Raw genomic sequence first — 19,255 nt, forward strand, 5'->3', positions numbered from 1 at the left:
AGACCTACTTGGTTAATGTCTGGATGGTTTGTGCCTGTTACATTAGTGTCTACCACAATCTCTGGTACAAAGTAAGTGCACCATAAGTATTTGTTACAAAGTGAGTTATCTGTTATGTGCTAGCGTATAAGCTGTGATACTGGGTATATCACTTAAGATTAAAAGGGTGTCCTAAGATATCAGGAATATGTAATGTGTCTGTTTTTACTATTCTCTCTCAGAAACAAAACATCTTTAGAATAAATAGAATTGTGTGATTTTCCTAGGCTCTTTGTTTTGCACTCCCTTAAGAGTTTAGGCATGAGTTATAAAAAATAAGTACATAGTTGCAGCTGATCTAAAGATAAACTTCAAAGGACCTATAGCTCAATACCAGTGGTCTATACAATAATTTTTTATTTATTTTAATTTATAAAATAGTGTATATTTTATTTATATACCAAGGCTCAATTCCAATATTTATTTGAAAGCTGAGCCACTGACAAATCTTATCGGGTCTATTTTCAAAACAAACATCTTACTACTTCCAATGCCCTCATCTTGGTCCATAGGCCTTGGTCTACTCCCCCATCTTTTCTCACTTGAATTATAGTATCTTAAATGGCCTTGCTGCTTCTGCTTTGCTCTCTTCCCTGGTCTTGAGCCTTTCAAATGACAGTTTAGTTTTGTTACTTTTTCTTCAAAACACATAATGCCTTCCTATCTCACTCATAATAACAGTCTTTTTAATGATGGGAAAGGCCCTATATGATATGATGTTCTCCTCCATTAGCTGTCTAACCTTATTCTCTACTTTTCTCCCCTTTCTCACTCCAGCCACATTTATCTTAGTGTTCTGCAAGAATACTGGGTATATTCCCTGCCTCAGCACCTTTGCAAATCCTGTTCCCTCTGCCTGGCATGCTTGTCCAAAAGTTACCCATATGACTTGTTTTCTTAACTACTTCACATGTTAATTAAAATATTATATTTTTGTAAAGCATTGACCAAGCAGCCTATATACAATTGCAATCACTCCATTCCAGACTATTTTTCCCCACCTTTGTTGCTTTGATATTTTTCCATCACATGCATATTCATGACATACTAAATAAGCACTAGAATGTAAGGCTTATGAAGATAGAGATATGTTATTCATTTCTATATCTGCAGTCCTTTGAACATTTCTTTACACATGACAGGCTTTAATCGTGTAAGGAATGGAATGAATTAATATACATTAGTCATTATCACTGTTCACCAAACATTTATTTCTCTTTTCCTTCCAGGCACATGGTAAGAGTTGAGCATGGTCACATGACTTGTTTTAACCCAGGGAATGTGAGCAGAGGTGGCATATGTCACTTCCTGGCAGAAGCTCTAACATTCAGTGTGTAGTTTATGCATTCACCAAATTCCACTAGTGGATGTATATATCTAAAAGCATGTGTTTTCCTTGATCCTTGAATGACTACAGGGGGAAAACCTTTTCTGCCAGTTGGCATGTAGTATCAGCAAGAAATAAGCTTTCTTTAGCTACTGAAGTTTTCGATTATTTTGTTCTGGTAACATAGCTTGACATAAACTTACATAATGATACAGAATGTTTTTTATATTTTTTATGTGTAGATAAAAGTAGGAAAGCCCTACCCTAATTTCCTATAGATAAATTGGACAAAAAGTGAATTCTGCACATAGAAGCTTGTGAGCATCTCAGACTCTAAAGGAATATCATTTCTGTTGCCCTTAAACACTACCAAAAAGGATGATAGTAACGATGATAATAATGTTAGGGAAAGCTGTGCACAAGTCTCTGATGTGTCAGGAGGCTTGTTCATGAGTAAAATGAACACACATGGAGATAATGGAGGGTTTATCAATTAGTATTAATATACATTAAAAAATAACTACTGTACAGTATGACTAGAATTTTAAAACTGCCCATCATGTGACATGTTATTCAACAGAGATTTATAAATTATTATTATTCCAATTTTGAAGAAAGGATGTTACATGAGTAATCAGGGTTATACAACTACTAAATATCATAAACTACACTTAATCACAAGGGATTTTAACAGTATTTTTTGGTTCTCACATTCATTCACACCATGTATATTTATCACATATTTGATATGTTTAAAGCTGTGGCACATCTATAATTTAAGTATTTGGACCTTTCTCCTGCTCTGTAGAAGAATGAATTTCAGTAAGAAAACAAGTGGAAGGGATTGCCTTTTGCACTATTTCTGCATCCTGAAACTTCAGTTAATGAGAAGCTCTCCAAATTGCTGGGTCTTATCCTAAAACTCCTAACAGAAGGGCTGGCATATCGAAGGTGCTAGATCTAGATCAATAATTTTTTTTTTTTTTTTTGAGTCAAAGTCTCACTCTATTGCCCAGGCTGGAGTGCAGTGGCGAGATCTTGGCTCACTGCAACTTCCACCTCCTGGGTTCAAGCTATTCTGCTGCCTCAGCCTCCTGAATAGCTGGGATGACAGAGGTGTGCCACCACATCCAGCTATTTTTTTTTTTAATTTTTAGTAGAGACAGGGTTTCACTGTTTTAGCCAGGATGGTCTCGATCTCCTGATCTCGTGATCCACCTGCCTCAGCCTCCTGAAGTGCTGGGATTACAAGCGTGAGCCACCGCGCCCGGCCTAGATCAATAGTTCTTAATGACAATAATAACCCTGAGGCTTTCATGGTCCTGATGTGCCACTCAATGATATATTAGGTGCAGGATCATTTTTGTGCAAAGGTGGTGTTGTGGACTGAATTTTACATTCCCAAAACTTTTATGTTGAAATCCTAACCCCCCGTATCTTAGAAAGTGACTGTATTTGGAGATAAGACCTTTAAAAAGATAATTAACATGAGGTCATTAAAGTGGGCCCTAATCCAATATGACTGGTGTTTTTCTAAGAAGAGGAGATTAGGTCACAGACGCACAGAGAGAAGACAATGTAAAGACACAGGGAGAAGACGGCCATCTACAAGCCAAGGAGAGAGGCCTCAGGTGAAATCAACCCTGCTGACACCTTTATCTCAGACTACTAGCTGCCAGAATTGGTAGGAAATGAATTATTGTTGTTTAAACAATCTAGTCTGTGGTGCCTTGTTATGGCAGCCCTCAGACACTAGTACAGTTGAACTCAAGAAAATAATTTCCATTTTAGAATCTAAGATCCACCAGAGTCCACGGAAGCTGGGATATAATCAAATGGTACCATAAAAATATTCACCAGGCTCTAAGCACAATCTTGTTACTAACAAGACAGGCACAATGAATGATGTATCCTTCTTTTTACCTAAGAACGTAATTTTTATGAATCTCACTCTGCAGTAGGTGAGTCTCTCCATCCCATTCTGTTGTGGTGGAATAAATTAATTTCAGCCCAGCGAGGGCTTCTGCATCCTTCTCTAAGATTATATCCGTTTCTTAGAGACTTAAAAGGTATTTGATGAGGAGAAACCTTATGTAGTATCACACATTAGGGAAGATCATTTCTAAATGTGCTTATTTTCATCTGTCATGCAGATTGCTGCTATGCTGTACCTCTCTTTTGGCCTCAGGGTCTTTTGTGTCTGAATATTTTTAGCTAATTTGGGTCCATCTGGCATTCAGGAATCCCTCTGCTATTACTAGGTCATGCCGTTTCTCCAGAACTGTGTTTCTTCAGACAGTGAGTCCTTTCACCTCTTCTGCCACTCTTGAACCAAAAGATTCCTTCAGTTACTGATTTTGCCCATTGCTACTAATACTGCTACTATATACTTCTTGTTGAAACTGACAGTTCCTGCACAATATTCATTCTCTCCTTATGTTAGTTTCAAAGGAAGAAAGTTATTTTGTTTAAGGGCAGCAATGTGCCTAATATAAGACTGCTTTGTATCCTTTCAGACAAATGCGACAATGTGACTAAATCCTGGCCAATAAGATGCGCACAGAAGATAAGGTGTGGGCTGTTGCAATGAGGCATGTTCTTTTGCCCCTCTGTTTTATCTTCTTCCTGCTTTTAAATAAGAGTGGGATGGCTCACACAGCCATTTTAGAGCCTGAGAAACATGCAGATAACCTTGTTACCTGACTATTACAGAATTATTGTAACTGAACTTTTTGAGCAAAAAATAAACTCATTTGTTTCTAGTCATGCTATTGCCTTGAAACAGGTGGGAGGGAAGCCGGTCTCTTGGGATGAAGCTGGAAAAGTTGCAGTGTTAGATGAATGTTCCAGTTCTTTATTTTCTTGCAGAGAAGCTATGAGCCAGAGTTTATCTCCTACTTGTCCTGTCCTGCACCAAGGAGAGGGTCTGAGGCAGATGCCTACGCTCTTGGTCAGAGGGCTCACTCTGAGCCTGAGGAGATGACTGCTGACCATGTGCAAGTTTAAAAGTCACCTCCATCAACTCCCAGAGTGAGGTGATTTAGGAGCAGTCCCTCAGGTGAAGGCTGTAAAAGTTGGGACACTCAGTTGCATACAGAAACTACTTCTAGGAAGAATCCGCAGATCTGGATTCATCTGAACCAAGCCAGGCAAGAAGGTGTGGCGAGTGCCCACTCTCCTTTCTTTTTGAACAAGCAGAAGTCTCACACTCTCCGAGCAGGGGAGACACCAGCTCTGGAGTTATCACTGGAACAAGCCAAGGAGGAAGGCAAAAGAAATGTCCATTTTCCCTCTCAGGAACAGAGAGGTCTCTGCCTCCTTCTTAATGTAAGATTGCAGCAGCTTATTTCTAGAGTAATCCGGAGAAGAGGGCATAGGGAGTGTGAGCCTCCATTATTTTGGGGTTTTGTTATAGACAGCTGAATTAAACACTAACTGATCTCCGTTATCTCATGAGTAAGCTCTTAGGCTAACCACAAAGTAATTTCTACTCTGGAATCTTGTCTTTCCTTGGGAATGGGGCTCAAATCTAGTCTTCTCTCATATTTACTCTAAGAATACCTGTATATTCTTACTTGCTCTCTTTAGGGCTTAGCCCTTGAATAATTGAGTAGTTATTGAGGCTCCTCTCAAGGAAGTACTAGCATCCAATTCTTTATTACTTCTTCTCCAAGTTGCCCTCTTCTCTACAGCAAATGTCTCTATTTCTATTCAGCATGACATGATGCTTAAGAGAACAGAGTCTGAAACCAGATTGCCCAAAGCTGAACACTGGATCTACTTATGCATGACCTTGGATAATTAACTCAGGTTCTCTGTGCCTTAGTTTTCCCATTTATAAAGAACAGAGTACAACAACTCACAAGGAAATTGTGAAAAGGGTAGAAGACATTATAAGTGCCCAACATATTTTAGCTCTCATCACTATTATTGTCATCATTTTCAGTGATGAAATTTCTTATTTATATATCATCATGTGGGCCCCCAAATTCATTGTCCTTATTAAATAACTTCCCATTTCTTAGAGAAACTAATCATTTGAAACAGACAAGGAAACAACTCCTTATTTCCTTTTGTACTCTTATCTGGACACTAATGCACATGGAGTGGTTTCACTGACTGACTATAAGAGAGGCCATAATGTATATTCAAGCAAAGGAAAGAAAAATGTGTAAACTTCAAAATATGATGCATTTCATGCTAATATTGTCCTCTAAAACATTTGATTTAGCAAATCTGCTCATATAGCCATCACATGCATCAATAATGTGGTGCTGTGAAAAGAGCCTAGGATGTGGTGAGCTATCCAGCTCTTCTGGTTTGTGTAAGATAAACAGGAAGTAAGAATTCTAATGCTAAAATGGAAAGTCTTGGGAAAACTAGGACTACTTGATCACCCCAGATTTATTTAAGACAGATTTGGAATCAAAGCCAGTTATCTTCTTCATTTCCTAAAGGGGGAAGTGAGTGAATTCTCCTCTTAATGCTACTGTATCCCAAAGTTAATGTGCTTAACATTTGGGTCCTCAGTGTGTTCATCTGGAAAATAGGAATAATATTACAAGTTACCTGTTGTAAAGTACTTGCAAAGAGAAACAATGCTTATTAATATTCGTTTTTTAATCCACTCCATATGATACTCAAAGACTAAATTTCTTCAGTAATAAACTCAGGGAATTCAGAGCTCCCACCTAGCCATCGTCAGTCATGTATGATGTGAATAAAACTTTTAACAAAAACAAATGGCATACTGCACCTTCAGCAGTGATATGCAGAAACCTACTATAAAAGACCCTATTTTAAAACCAATGAAAAGAAACTCCATCACTCTAGTTGAATGAACATAGACAGCAACTGAAAATGAAAATTAGTTAGCAGAGGGTCCCTGGAAACCTGTGGAGAAATGACTTAATAATCACGATGACTGAGACAGAGGTTTCCTTTTTGACCACAGCAAATAAAAAGAAATGTGAAAAATATACTTCCTTGGGCTTTTAGAAATAGTTTACTTAGAACTAACTTATTTATAATAGATACTATTGAAAAGTGACTAGGGAAAAATAATCTGAATTCAGAAGAAGAGGACATTGAACCACATCTTATAGATGTCAGTACATCTATTTTAATAAGCATAGATACTGGGTTATTCATTGTAGTCATGAGATGAAACTCCCGTCTTAATAAACTCTTCTGCATACTGAGAGAAAATACTTTTTTTACCTGCCACCAGTTTTCCTAAGAAAGAGAGTTTGTGGTATCATTCATTCTTGTTTGAAATTTCCAAGTATTTCATCTACTATTAAAACCCCAAATGGAAGAAAATTAACTTTGAAGGATATACAGTAGCCTCTCTCCACACTTTGAGATCTTGTCTTGCAGATCTTTCTCTGCAAATTGAACTATGCTACAAATATAGAATGTATTTGAATAGAGACATGCCAAGTCATCTTAGAAAAATAAAGTGGATCTGTGTTAAGAACAAAGTGTAAACATATCGATTATTTTAGGTAAAACAAAACAAAACAAACAAACAAAGCTAAAGAAATAATGAGTTCACCAGAAGAATAATTGCACTATAGCAAAGAAAAAGAGTCACAGGGTTAATCTTTGGTAATGTCTGTTTAAGAGCCAAAAAAAAAAAAAAAAACAGAGCACTTTGTTTGGCCAATGTAAATAGTTTTCTTGTCAAAGCCTTATGCAATTAAATATTGACCTTCTTATAACGGTGGAATCCAGCTTCCAGCAGTAATGTTTTCATTACGTTAGGAACTATCATGTTGATTTCATCTATCACTTGCAGCTTCTTTTTAAAATGTTTTAGCCTGTTGTGTTAGTCTGCAATGACTCTTATAACAAAATGCCACAGCCCAGTGGTTTAAACAACATAAATTAATTTTCTCACAGTTCTGGAGGCTGAAAGCCCAAGATCAAGATGTTGGCAGGGCTGGTTTCTGGTGAGGCCTCTCTTTTTGACTTGCTATGTCCTCACATAGTACTTCCTCTTGTGGCCACACTGCAGGTGTATCTTTCTTTTTCTTATAAGGATGGCCCATTTAACCTTAATTACCTCCTTAAAGGCCCCGTCTTCAAATATAGTCACACTGAATTTTAGGGGGACACAATTTAGTCCATAACACCCATGGTGATTGTGTGTTGGCCAAAATACATCCAATAATGTCCATTTATATCTATGATACCAAATAGCTGAGCGGACTTCTAAGACATTAATATTAAACAACTGGTTTCAAATATGAGTTAATATCTTGGAAGTACCATCCATGGACTATGTTGTACAGAAACATCTGGGAAGTTGACTAAAAATTCAAATTGCTGGACCCCATCCAAGATCTGCTGAATCAGAATCTCTGAGATTGAGGGAAGAGACTCATCATTTTCAATTACTTTCACAGGCATTGTTATGTGTTTTAAAATGTGGAAAGCTGACTTAGGCAGTTTATCCTGGATTGTTACACTTGAGTTTCGAGATATTAATTTAAAAAAAGCCTTTCCTAGGACCCAAATTAGAAGCATGCATCAAAGACTACGGCCTGGGAGAGGTCTAGATTTATATAAGGAGACTCCAGAATGCGCCTTCTGAAAAAGCTCCTTATCGTAGTGTACCATATCCCTCCTAATCTTATAATCTGGCCCTAGTTACCTATGAGGTCTAGAGAGCTTAAAAGGGCACCTTCTTTTCATGTTTTTAAAGGAAAAATATAAAGCCTATAAAAGCAACACCTAATTATTCATCTTATAAAGATAACATATCCTGATGGTCATTCCTCAAAGCACCAATATCTTCAGAATTCACTTCTGAAACCTTGGATAGACATCAGAAACCTATGTAAAAAATGATGGCCTTCAGGGACCTAATTGTTTTCATGTAAAAATAAGATAGATTTAAGTCCACAACAGATTCAATGAGTGCACAGTGCCATGAGACTGAACACAAATATATAACAAAAATATTTTTCTGTTTGCTTTATAAACAAAATTATTGGATCTAAACTTTTTAAGACAAGTGAAAGAAAACAGAAAAAAATGTCAGAGTGAAACTTTAAAGGCCATTTCATCACGAAGGGCTCCTTCATCATTTGACATTCATGCACTGTATATATGGTTTCAAATGGTGGTTCTAAATTGTTATCTGAGTATCCCTGTAGTTCAAGATCTATGCTTGGGGAATCTAAGAGGTCAAATAATAGAATATGTTATTTGACATTTTCACTCTCATTCTCTGAGAACTGTACAGTGGACTTTTTCAGAGACATGAATTATCATAACATCATAGGCTAATGGTTAATGGGTCATAGATGATCTAACGGCTATTGGAATGTATGAGTATGCATGCTTGCATTCCAAATTTTTCAGATTTAATTTCCAATATGTTAAATATTAGTAAATACATCCCCCTTAAACCACAACATGAACAAAAAGTAAAGATAACATATCCTGACACCCTACCAACATCCCTATGTTGTTAAATTACAAGAACATAGAAATGGAGGGCGAGTCTTACCATAGACATGAGCATGGTGTAGTACCTGGACAAAGCGTTCACCCTTTTTGTGTCCCGTGAGAGATGACCATATGTCTGCTAGCAAATTTAAATGGCTATGCAATCACCCAGACTTACCCTAGGTAATCTTTCTGCAGACATTTGTAGGGTATAAATGGAGGCCTACATACCACATATCTAAAGTTATAAAAGTTATACATTAAACTCCAAGCCATTAAATAAAATCTACTTTATCCAGTGGCATTATAAAAAAGTTTAATAATTTTTATATAATAATATAAGGAGAAATGGGGATATAAGATTTTATATAACAATATAGGAGAAACGGGAGACATTGATTGGTAGCATTTGTTGATTTCTGTGGTATCAATATCCTCTCCATGGCTAATTTCAAGCAACTGACATGATTCCACTAAATATGGGGTTTATCAGCCCTCCCAAGACTATGCACTGGCTTTGGCACATCAGTAAATTCCTCTTCTTTCCTTAATGGCCTATAAGGCTAGGTTCAAATTTACAGGTCTTGGATTTCTGAAAATTTTATACCATAACTGACCTTCTTCCCCCACTGGCCTTGAGTAACACCCTTCAGCCCCAGGCACAGTCTGTTCCTTCTTTTCCCATCCCAAACTCCATCGTTTACAGCTAAGCATGTTTATGTGTCGACAACCCAGAAACACTGCTAAGTTTTATCCACACTGACCTTATCCAGCCCACTCTCTTGCAAACAGCTGTCTTGTGTATACCTGTTAAGAAAGGCAAACAGGGAACTTGAAATAAGGGCTTGGGACCACTGGACAGAAGATTCTAGGATTTGAAGTATCTATGTATTTTTGAGGTGGGGTGAGTGATACCTGGATCCTGTGTGGTCATGCCCAGTAGGCCCTGTGGATGCCTTACTCTATGGAGGGTAATATAGCCAAAGACAGCCAGAGAAGAGGTCCCTAAAGTTTGGCGCTCAGGGCAGGGCCCCTATTGCCTGGGTCTGAGACTGAGACTACGTCTCTAAGAGCAACACACTTTAGTAACTATTCCATTAACCTTTAGGTAGTTAATGGCCTCTGCAGTACTTATTCATAAACCTGAGCATTTGGTCACCCAGTTAGAAGACTTCCTGGTCCAGTTTTAGCATAGCGAGCAATGTCAGGCAAAGTGGAACACCTTGGTGTGGGGCAGAAGACACTGTAAGAAGAAACGGAGATCCCTGAATGTTTTGAAGGAACCTTGTCTAGCCTTCGGAACAATTTATAACACCCTGTCTAGCTTTGTCCCACCAATCTTTTAGTCTGGACTTGCTTCAGCTGCCCCTGGGTGCCTGTAATTCCTGCAGGCTCCACGTTATTTCTCAGCATTCTGTCTTTGCTTGGGCTACTGTTCCATCTGAATGTCCCCGTTCCTCTTCTGCCCCTGGTCCACGCCATACCTCTGTCTGGTGTTGTTCATTCATCTTTTCAGATGTCATGTACAATGCATACCAGAAGAGCTTCTCAAATTTTCATACCAATCCCCTTAACCAAGAGAACATAAACCATAGTTCTAAAGACCTGGGAGACATGCCTACAAAGGGGATATTATTATTATTGTTATTTTAGATATTCTATTTTATCTTTTTAAAAATCCACATTAAAAATGACATTGTCTTCAGTAAAAAGGCAGAGGGAAGAAAGAGAAAGAATGTATTAATAAATTAATGGAAGTCATCTCAGAAAATAATGTGTTATACTAGAAACAATAATTACCAAAGGACTTTTGTAGTGTCACAGGTATCTTGATATTAAAATTTAAATAATCAAAATTTCTTATTCTGTGTTTCTTTATGTTGATAAGAAGTAAAGAATTGAACTACACAAACATTTGTGGCCAGGAGGCTTTTAGTGTAATTTGACAATGTTCGAGAGAAATTTCAGTTATGGTGTATGCTGCTAAACAAAAATTTGTCCAAAGATTACAATGTTTGCTCCTCTATTTATGAAATATTCTTGGATTTAAAAAGATGTTATACTGAAGAGATGAAAATTTAGTATTCAATTTCTATCATTAAAAATAATCAGAGTCTTATGGGGGGCGGTGTTGATACTTTTGCTTTTAAAGCATGATCTTCAGGGCATTGATGTAGGCTGACAAATTAATGACTTAGCAGAGATGTGGACAGTCGGGAAACTTAAATTGACAAAGGACTGACACCTACATATTCACAAGACTGCATAAATAATTCAAGAGAAGTCCTGAGTGTTAAAGGTATTAGTTTAAGTTCTGAATATCTACTTCTCCCCAATGACAAAGTATTTATTGTTGATATTTTAAAATGATATACATTAATAGTTTTGTGCATTTCTTTTCACATATTTCTGTGTATATACCCCATATCTGTATATATTCAAGTTTCTTTTTATTTTTAACAGTATACATAATGTTATTTAACCTACTTTTTTACCTAACAATATGCCATTGACATATTTTCTTGTCAATAAATATAAACTCAAACTATCTCTAATGACATTATATTTTACTTATAGCTTATCTAAATAGCTTCCCAATGATGAATATCTCAAAATTCCTCATTTGATTTCTTAGGGTTTTTTTTTAAATCTTAAAAGTGATGAATATTTTTGTACATACATACATCCTTCTGTACTGGCCCAATTTAGATAAATTTTAAAATTTGAACCCTTATGTATCACAAGTAAAATTTGACTTAACATTTAACATTTTAAGAATTGTTTTAGATAATGTAAAATTCTTAGTATATCTCCTGCATATGCCTGCTTGACACCAATTCCACCATTGTTGGCCTAGGCCAAGACTCCATTATCTCTTTTGGGTCCTTGAAATGGATGCTTTAACCTCCATTTGCCCCCATGCGGTCAATTCTCAACATGGAAGCAAGAGTGATCTTTTAAAATTCTGAGCCATGTAATTTCTCTTGGCAAAATTCTCTAATGGCCTCTTCTTTCGCTCAGTGTAACCCCATCTAGTTATTCAGATTCACAAAGTCCTCAAAAATCCAGCCCTTGTCTAAACCCTCGAGTTCCTCTTACTCTATTCTCTGCTTTCTAAACGTTTGTGCACACTGGAGTTTGTTCATTTTTTTTTTCAAGGAGCCAAAGCTTATGCTTCCTATTAGTCTTTGGACTTGCTCTTTTTTCAGCCTTAAATGTTTTTGTCCTTCCTTTAAAGATGGCTCAATCCACTTGGCAATTTAGATCTCAATATTAACTTTCTAGAGGTGGCTTATTTGACCATTCATAAAATAGACATTTGTTCATTTTCTAACATGTCGTATATTCTGTGTCTCAGCTGAACACATCACTGTATAAAGTTTTGTTTGTTCAATTATTTGTTTAAGGCCTCATTCTGCCCCACTAGACTACCACTTCCACAAGAGTGGGGACATTGCCTGCCATACCTTGTAGTGTCTGAGAGGTAGCAGAGGTTCGGTACATTTTAACTGAATTCATGTTGCTTCTGGAGTTTCTTCTTAGAATTAAAAAACTCATTGAGATAAAGGACTAAAGATTGGAATGTAAGTGTTCAATAAAAACAAATCAGATCTATATTGGAATAATATGGTCTTAATGAAAACATTACCCAGAAAAAAATACTATAAGAAGCTAAGGATCTATTAATTATTTTACTTTGTGACCATGAGACTACAATTAAAGCTTGTGTTTTTATTAACTCTTCTTCAAATTACAGGCCTTTAAGGAACATGACTAAGTAGCTGTGGTACAAATGACTAGCACCCCAATCAATGACAACATCAACTCATTTTTTTTGTTTTGTTTTGTCTTTTTGGACACAGGGTCTCACTCTGTCACCTAGGTTGGAGTGCAATGGTGCAATCTCGACTCACTGCAACTGCCTCCCAGGTTCAAGTAATTCTCCTTTCTCAGCCTCCCAAGTAGCTGGGACTACAGGCATCTGCCACCATGCCCAGCTAACTTTTGTATTTTTAGTAGAAATGGGGTTTCACCATATTGGCCAGGCTGGTCTCAAGCTCTTGACCTTGTGATCCTCCAGCTTCAGCCTCCCAAAGTGCTGGGAATGCAGGCGTGAGCCACTGCACCTGGCCAACATCATCTGTTTTATGGTGGTTTCATGCAGATCTTGTGCAACTTCGAATTTAAAATACTGCATGTCTGGAATTATTCCATTGGATTTAAGGGCATTGGACAACTTTATATGCACCAGTCATATTCTAGGTTCAGAGAAAGACCTTGGAGGCCTCTCTCAGAAATATTGAGGTTCTGCTCCTTAAGAAGATTGTTAAGAACATTTTTCTAATCTGTTATATTTTCCTTTTCTAAAATATTCTGTGCTCTTTCAAGGCCTAGAGATCTTCATACTTCTGGAATCAGATAAAAAAGTTAATTGACATAAGTACATGGCAGCTCTTAATTCCTTGTCATTCACATTCTAATGATCAACCAGGCATGTTGTTTTCTATACTATGTGTTAATATCAATTGTCACACTATTATACAATCAATAAAATAATCTAAGAACTTCTCTGCAGATGGACCTAGAGAGCTCGATTACTAGTGTGTGACTAACCTCCTTCTTTTTAGCCCCCATATTGATTATCTAAATGGCACAAAAAAAATCAGTCTAGTGTGGTTTCTCAATAGGCAGTTCCTCTTTGGTTTACAGAAGGCCCTGAGTTTGGGCACAGCTCCAACCCTGGAAGTAGCTCATCTTAGTATCTATTAGGCTATGAGATGTGCATCCTTTTCTCACTTTCCTGCTTGAAGACATCCATTTATGCTTATTTCCATCTTTCAATTGATGGATTGATACAGGAGCTTAAATACGTCATTTGTTTTTCCATCCATTCCCATTGTAGCAGTTGTGGATTCACTTCTGGTGCCAGATTGAAGCCAGGGTGATTTTAAAGTCTAATAAAGCACAGAAAATCTCTTCTCCCATTTGGAATTTTTAAAAACATGTTTCTTAATATGCAGCAGTCAGGGGAGAGATGAAGTCTGTGGCTCATTTTCAAGGGAGGAATCAATTTGGATGTTATGGATGTTGCTGTCACTGGTCCGACATTGCTTTATTCTTTCAGGATGCAGAGTCAGGGTTTACTGCTGTTGCTGCTAATGTAGATCTCTCTGGCTGCTTGAGTTGAGAGGATTTTTGTTTTTTATGTATTGGAGTAATTAGCCCTCCTGACCATATCTCAGGAAGTGTCTGGATTGGAGGATTAGGATAAACATCTTCAGTCAGGCTTTCTGAGTGTGATCAATGTGAGCGTTAGCATCTCATTTGATGTGTTTTTATCAAGGCTATGGGGTTTCATAGCTCTCCCTTTGAAGGGGCACTCTTTCATTTCCAGAATCACCATGGTTAGGCTTAAATGATTGGGACAAAGTTAAAGATAGTTATTCTTCAATTTATAGATCCAAAGCTGAGCTTCATCTTGACTTCTGTCTGGGGCCATCTCTAAATACAGGTGGGTGTGAACTCTGTTTCCTTTTTGTTTCCCTAGAACTGAAATTCTTAAACACACTAAAACACACTGTTTACCCAATACAAATTTTATGCATATGTTTTTTAATAGACTTCATTTTTTAGTGGTTTTAGGTTCACAGCAAAATTGAACAAATGGTGTAGAGATTTCCCATATATCCCCTGCCCCACACACGCATAGCCTCCCATCTTATCAACATCCTCCACCAGAATGGTGCCTTTGTTTCAATTGATGAACCTCCGTCAACACATTATAACCACCCCAAATCCGCAATTTACATTGGGTTTCACTCTTGGTATGTACATTCCATAGGTTTGCATAAAAGTATAATGACATGTATTCACCATAATAGTATCATATACTTTCACTGTTCTAACAATTCTCTGTGTTCTGCCTATTTATCCCTTTCTTTCCTTAATCTGGCAACGAACCTTAAAAAAAAAAAATCTTCATAGTTTTGCCTTTTCCAGAATGATACACACTTAAAATCAGACAATATGTAGCCTTTGAAATTAGTTTATTTTACTTAATAATATGCATGTAAGTTTCTTCCATGATTTTTCATGGCTTGATAGCTCATTTCTTTTTAACAATAAATATCATTTCATTGTCTAGATATACCAAAATTATCCATTTATCCACTGAAAAATAAGTGAGTTAACTGAGTTGCATCCAAGTTTTGGCAATTATAAATACAGCTGCTATAAACATCTGTGTGCAGAGTGTTGGTGGACAATAGTTTTCAACTCCCATATGTCCAATGAGAGCAACTGCTGGATTTTATGGTAAGAGTGTGTTTAGTTTTATTAATAAACTGTCAAAATGTCTTCCAAAGTGGCCATGCCATTTGGCATGCCACCAACAATGAATGAAAACTCATGTTGCTCCACATCATCATTAGCCCGTGGTGTTATAATTGTTCTGAAGTTTGGTCATTTTGCTAAGCAGCGGTATTTCACTGTTGCTTTAATTTGCATTTCCTTAATGGCATATAATGGAGAACATCATTCCACATGCTTATTTGTCATCTGAGTATCTTCTTTGATAAGATATTTGTTATTTGGCTCTTTTTATAATTATGTTTTTTATTTATTTATTTATTTTTTAATTTTTGAGTTGTGAGAGTTCTTTGGTCTTTTGCTAATATTTTCTCCCAGCCTGTAACATTTTTTATTCTCGAGAGTGTCTTTGCAGAGTAGAAGTTTTTAAGTCCAGCTTATCAATTATTTCTTTCATAAATGATAACTTTGGTATTGTATCTGAAGTGTTATTGTACACTTGATCTTAGCCAAAAGGCCGAGAAGCGATGAAGTGTTATTATAAAACCTTATGTTACCGACACTTAAGCTTTTGTTATCTTCTGAGTTTAATAGTTGTGTGTTTCACATTTATGTCTCTGATACATTTAAAATTTTTTTTTTGTAATGAGTCTGTACCTAAATTCGTTTTTGCCTATGAATGCCCACTTAGCTCAGCTCCATTTTCCAGTGTACTCCAGCCTGGGTGACAGAGTGAGACTCCATCTCAAAAAAACAAAAACAAAAAAAGTACCTGGCTAGCTCATGTGTTCTAAGATGAGTAAACTATATTTACATGGATCTCTTTCTGTGCTCTCTATTCTGTTTCAATAAACTATTTGTCTCTTTTTTCATTTTTAAATTTTTTATCGTCTTCTCTTTTGCAGATAACACTGTCTAAACTACTGCAGCTTTGTATTAAGTGTTTAAAGTTAAGCATTGGTCCTCCAAATTCCTTCTTCTCCTTCAATATTGTGTTGTTATTCTGGTTCTTTTGCTTTTTCACATATATTTTATAGACATTTTTGTCAATACCTACAAATTAGCTTGAAGAGATTTTGACTAACCTATAAATCAAGAAGAACTGACATTTTGATAATATTGAGTTTTTGTGTCCATGAATATGGAATAGTTCCCATATATTTAGCTCTTTGCTGTTTTGTTTCTTACCAGCCTTTGTTTTCCTCATAAGATCTTGTCATATTTGTTATATTTATGCTTAAGTATTTGAATGTTTTGTGTGTTAGTGTATATGTTTTGTTTTTAATTTCAAATTACCCCTGTTCATTGCTACTATATAGAAAATTAATGGATTTGTATATTAACCTTATATCCTACAGTATTTCTATAATTGCCTATTTGCTACAGAAGTTTTTTTTGTTGTTGTTAAAATTTTTAAATTTTCTACACAGATAATTATGTCAGCTGCTAACATAGACTCTTATTTATTCCTTCCCAATTTGTATACATTTTATTTCCTTTTCTTGTCTTATTGCATTAGCTAGGACTGCTAGTGTTGAAAAGCAGTGCGGATAGGAAACATACTATTGCTTTGTTCCTGATGTTAGTGGAACACATAATATTTAGTCGCTAGTATTTTTGAATTGTCCAGCCATCTTTTTGTTTTTGATTTCTGGTTTAAGTCTATTTTGAACTAAAAACAGGCATTGTAAAATTTCTATTCTTTAGAATTTTTTCTAGATATGTTTTATGGCCTAGAATTTTTTCTATATTGGTAAAAATTCCATGTGAGCTTGAGACAATGTATTCTGTTAATGTTTGATAAAGTAGTTTATATTCACTTTATTGATGGTGTCATTGAGTTCAGCTGCATCCCTGCTAATTTTTTTCCCTGGTGGATCTATCTGATAGAGGAGTGTTGAAATCTATAACTCCATTAGTAGATTTCTCCTTGAATTATATCATTTTTTCCTCATGTATTTTGACTTTCTGTTTATAAATGCATACATATTAAGAATTTTTATATCTTCTTGGAGAATTAATCTGTTTATCACTATATGGTATCTCTCTTTATGATGACTTTTCTTGATATGAAGTCTGCTCTGTCTAAAATTAATATAGCTACTCTTTTTCTTTTATTAGTGTTAGCATGGTATAACATTCTACATCAATCTACTTTCAATCTGTATTTCTTTTCATATTAAAAGTGAGTTTGCAATAAAGAACATATAGTTGAGTCTTGTTTTTTGATCAAATCTGACAATCTCTATTATTTAATTAATGCATTTAAATCATTGACATGCAAAGGGATTACAAATATAGTTAGCTAATAGCTACTGTATTTGCTATTGTTCTCTTTTTGTTACCTTTGTTCTTTGTTTCTATTATTGTCTTTCATTTTTTTCTACCTTTTGTATTTGTAATTAAGCATCTTATGTACTTTCATTTTCTCTCCTTCCTTAGTATGTCTTTCTTTACTGTGTTTAGTACTTGCCCTAGAATTTGCAATATAAGTATACAGCTAATCGGAGGCCACTTTCAAATGACACTAAATTTCTTCATGGGTAGTGCAAGTACCTTTTAATAACAAAACCATTCTAATTCTTTCTCTCTGTCCTTGTATCATTACTGTCATTCATTTCACACATATAAACATGAATATATAATTGAATACATTGTTGCAGTTAATTAGAATGATATATTATCTATTTAATCAAGAATATAAAATAAAACATTTTAATTTTACATTCATTTATTTTTTTATTTGATGCTCTTCCTTTCTTTATATTAACCTAAGTTTCTGGTCTATATCAATTTTCCTCTCTCTAAAACACTTTTTTAACATTTCTTTTTGCAGCTAAAATTTATTGGCAAAAATCTTTCCATTTTTGTTTGAGAAAATCTATATTTCTCTTTCACTTTTGAAGAACAATTTCACAATATAAAGAATTCTAGGTTGGCATTTTTTTTTTCTTCTTAACAACTTTTCCCTACTTTTCTCATTCAGTTTGCATAGTTTTTGAATAAAAAATTGGATGAAATTTTTCTTTGTTATTCTATAGGTGAGTTTTCTTTCCTTTTCCCTCTGGCTTATTTCAGTTTTTTTTTTCTTTATTTTGGATTTTCTGTTGTTTGAAAATAATATGCCTCATGTTAGTTTTCTGGAATTTATGCTGCTTAGGTTCACTGAGATTCCTAGATATGAAGCTTTGTGTCTGAGAAAATCGTAAACCAATATCATTTAAAATCTTTTTGTTTCTTCCTTTCTCTCTTTTTTCTCCTTTTGGTATTCTCACTATGCATATGTTATACAGTTGGCAGTCATCTCATAATTCCTGAATATCCATTCCCTTTTTGTCATTCTTTGTTTCTCTTTTCAGTTTCAGTGGTTTTTATTGATATATTCTTAAATTCAGAATTTCCTTCCTTAGCCATGTCCAGTCTACTAACAAGCGCATCAATGGCATTCTTCAATTCTGTTTATTTTTACTCTCTAGCATTTCCTTTTTGTACTTTATTAGAGCTTCTACCACTCTGCTTACATTGCTAATTTATTTTTGCATGTGGTTTATGTTATCTATTAGAGCTATTCACATATTTATTATGGTTGTTTTAAATTCATATCCTGATGATTTCAACTTCTCTGCCATATGGGTCTAGTGTTAATGCTTGCTCTGTTTCTTCAAACCATATCTATTGCTATTTAGTATGTCTCAAAGTATTTTTTTGACTGTGGGCCATGACGTACTGTACAAAAGGGATGGCTATAAATAAGCCTTTAGTAATTTGGCGATAAAGTGCTGGGGGGAGGGAAGCATTCTGTAGTCCTATGGTTGACGAGGTCTCAGTGTTTCCCTGAACCTGTGCCTTTGGACTGCGATCTTCACATGTGCTTCTCTGAGGAGACCTCAGCAGGTCAGGCTCTGGTTAAATAGTTTCACTTGAGGGCCACCCTCCTTCTGAAGAACAGAATGCTCGGGCTGATTTGTTTTTTTCTCCCCCTGCTGGAAGCATTAGAGAATATTTCTGTGATACCCTGAGAACCTGGTAAAGCTTCAAAAGGTTAAACTAACAAAAGTGCAAGGGGGCCTCCCAATGGCTGGGTCTCCTACAGTTTTTATCCCTCAAGTTGTCTTCATGGAG

Source organism: Cebus imitator, unplaced genomic scaffold, assembly GCF_001604975.1.
Source record: "Cebus imitator isolate Cc_AM_T3 unplaced genomic scaffold, Cebus_imitator-1.0 Scaffold422, whole genome shotgun sequence".
Classification (NCBI taxonomy): domain Eukaryota; kingdom Metazoa; phylum Chordata; class Mammalia; order Primates; family Cebidae; genus Cebus; species Cebus imitator.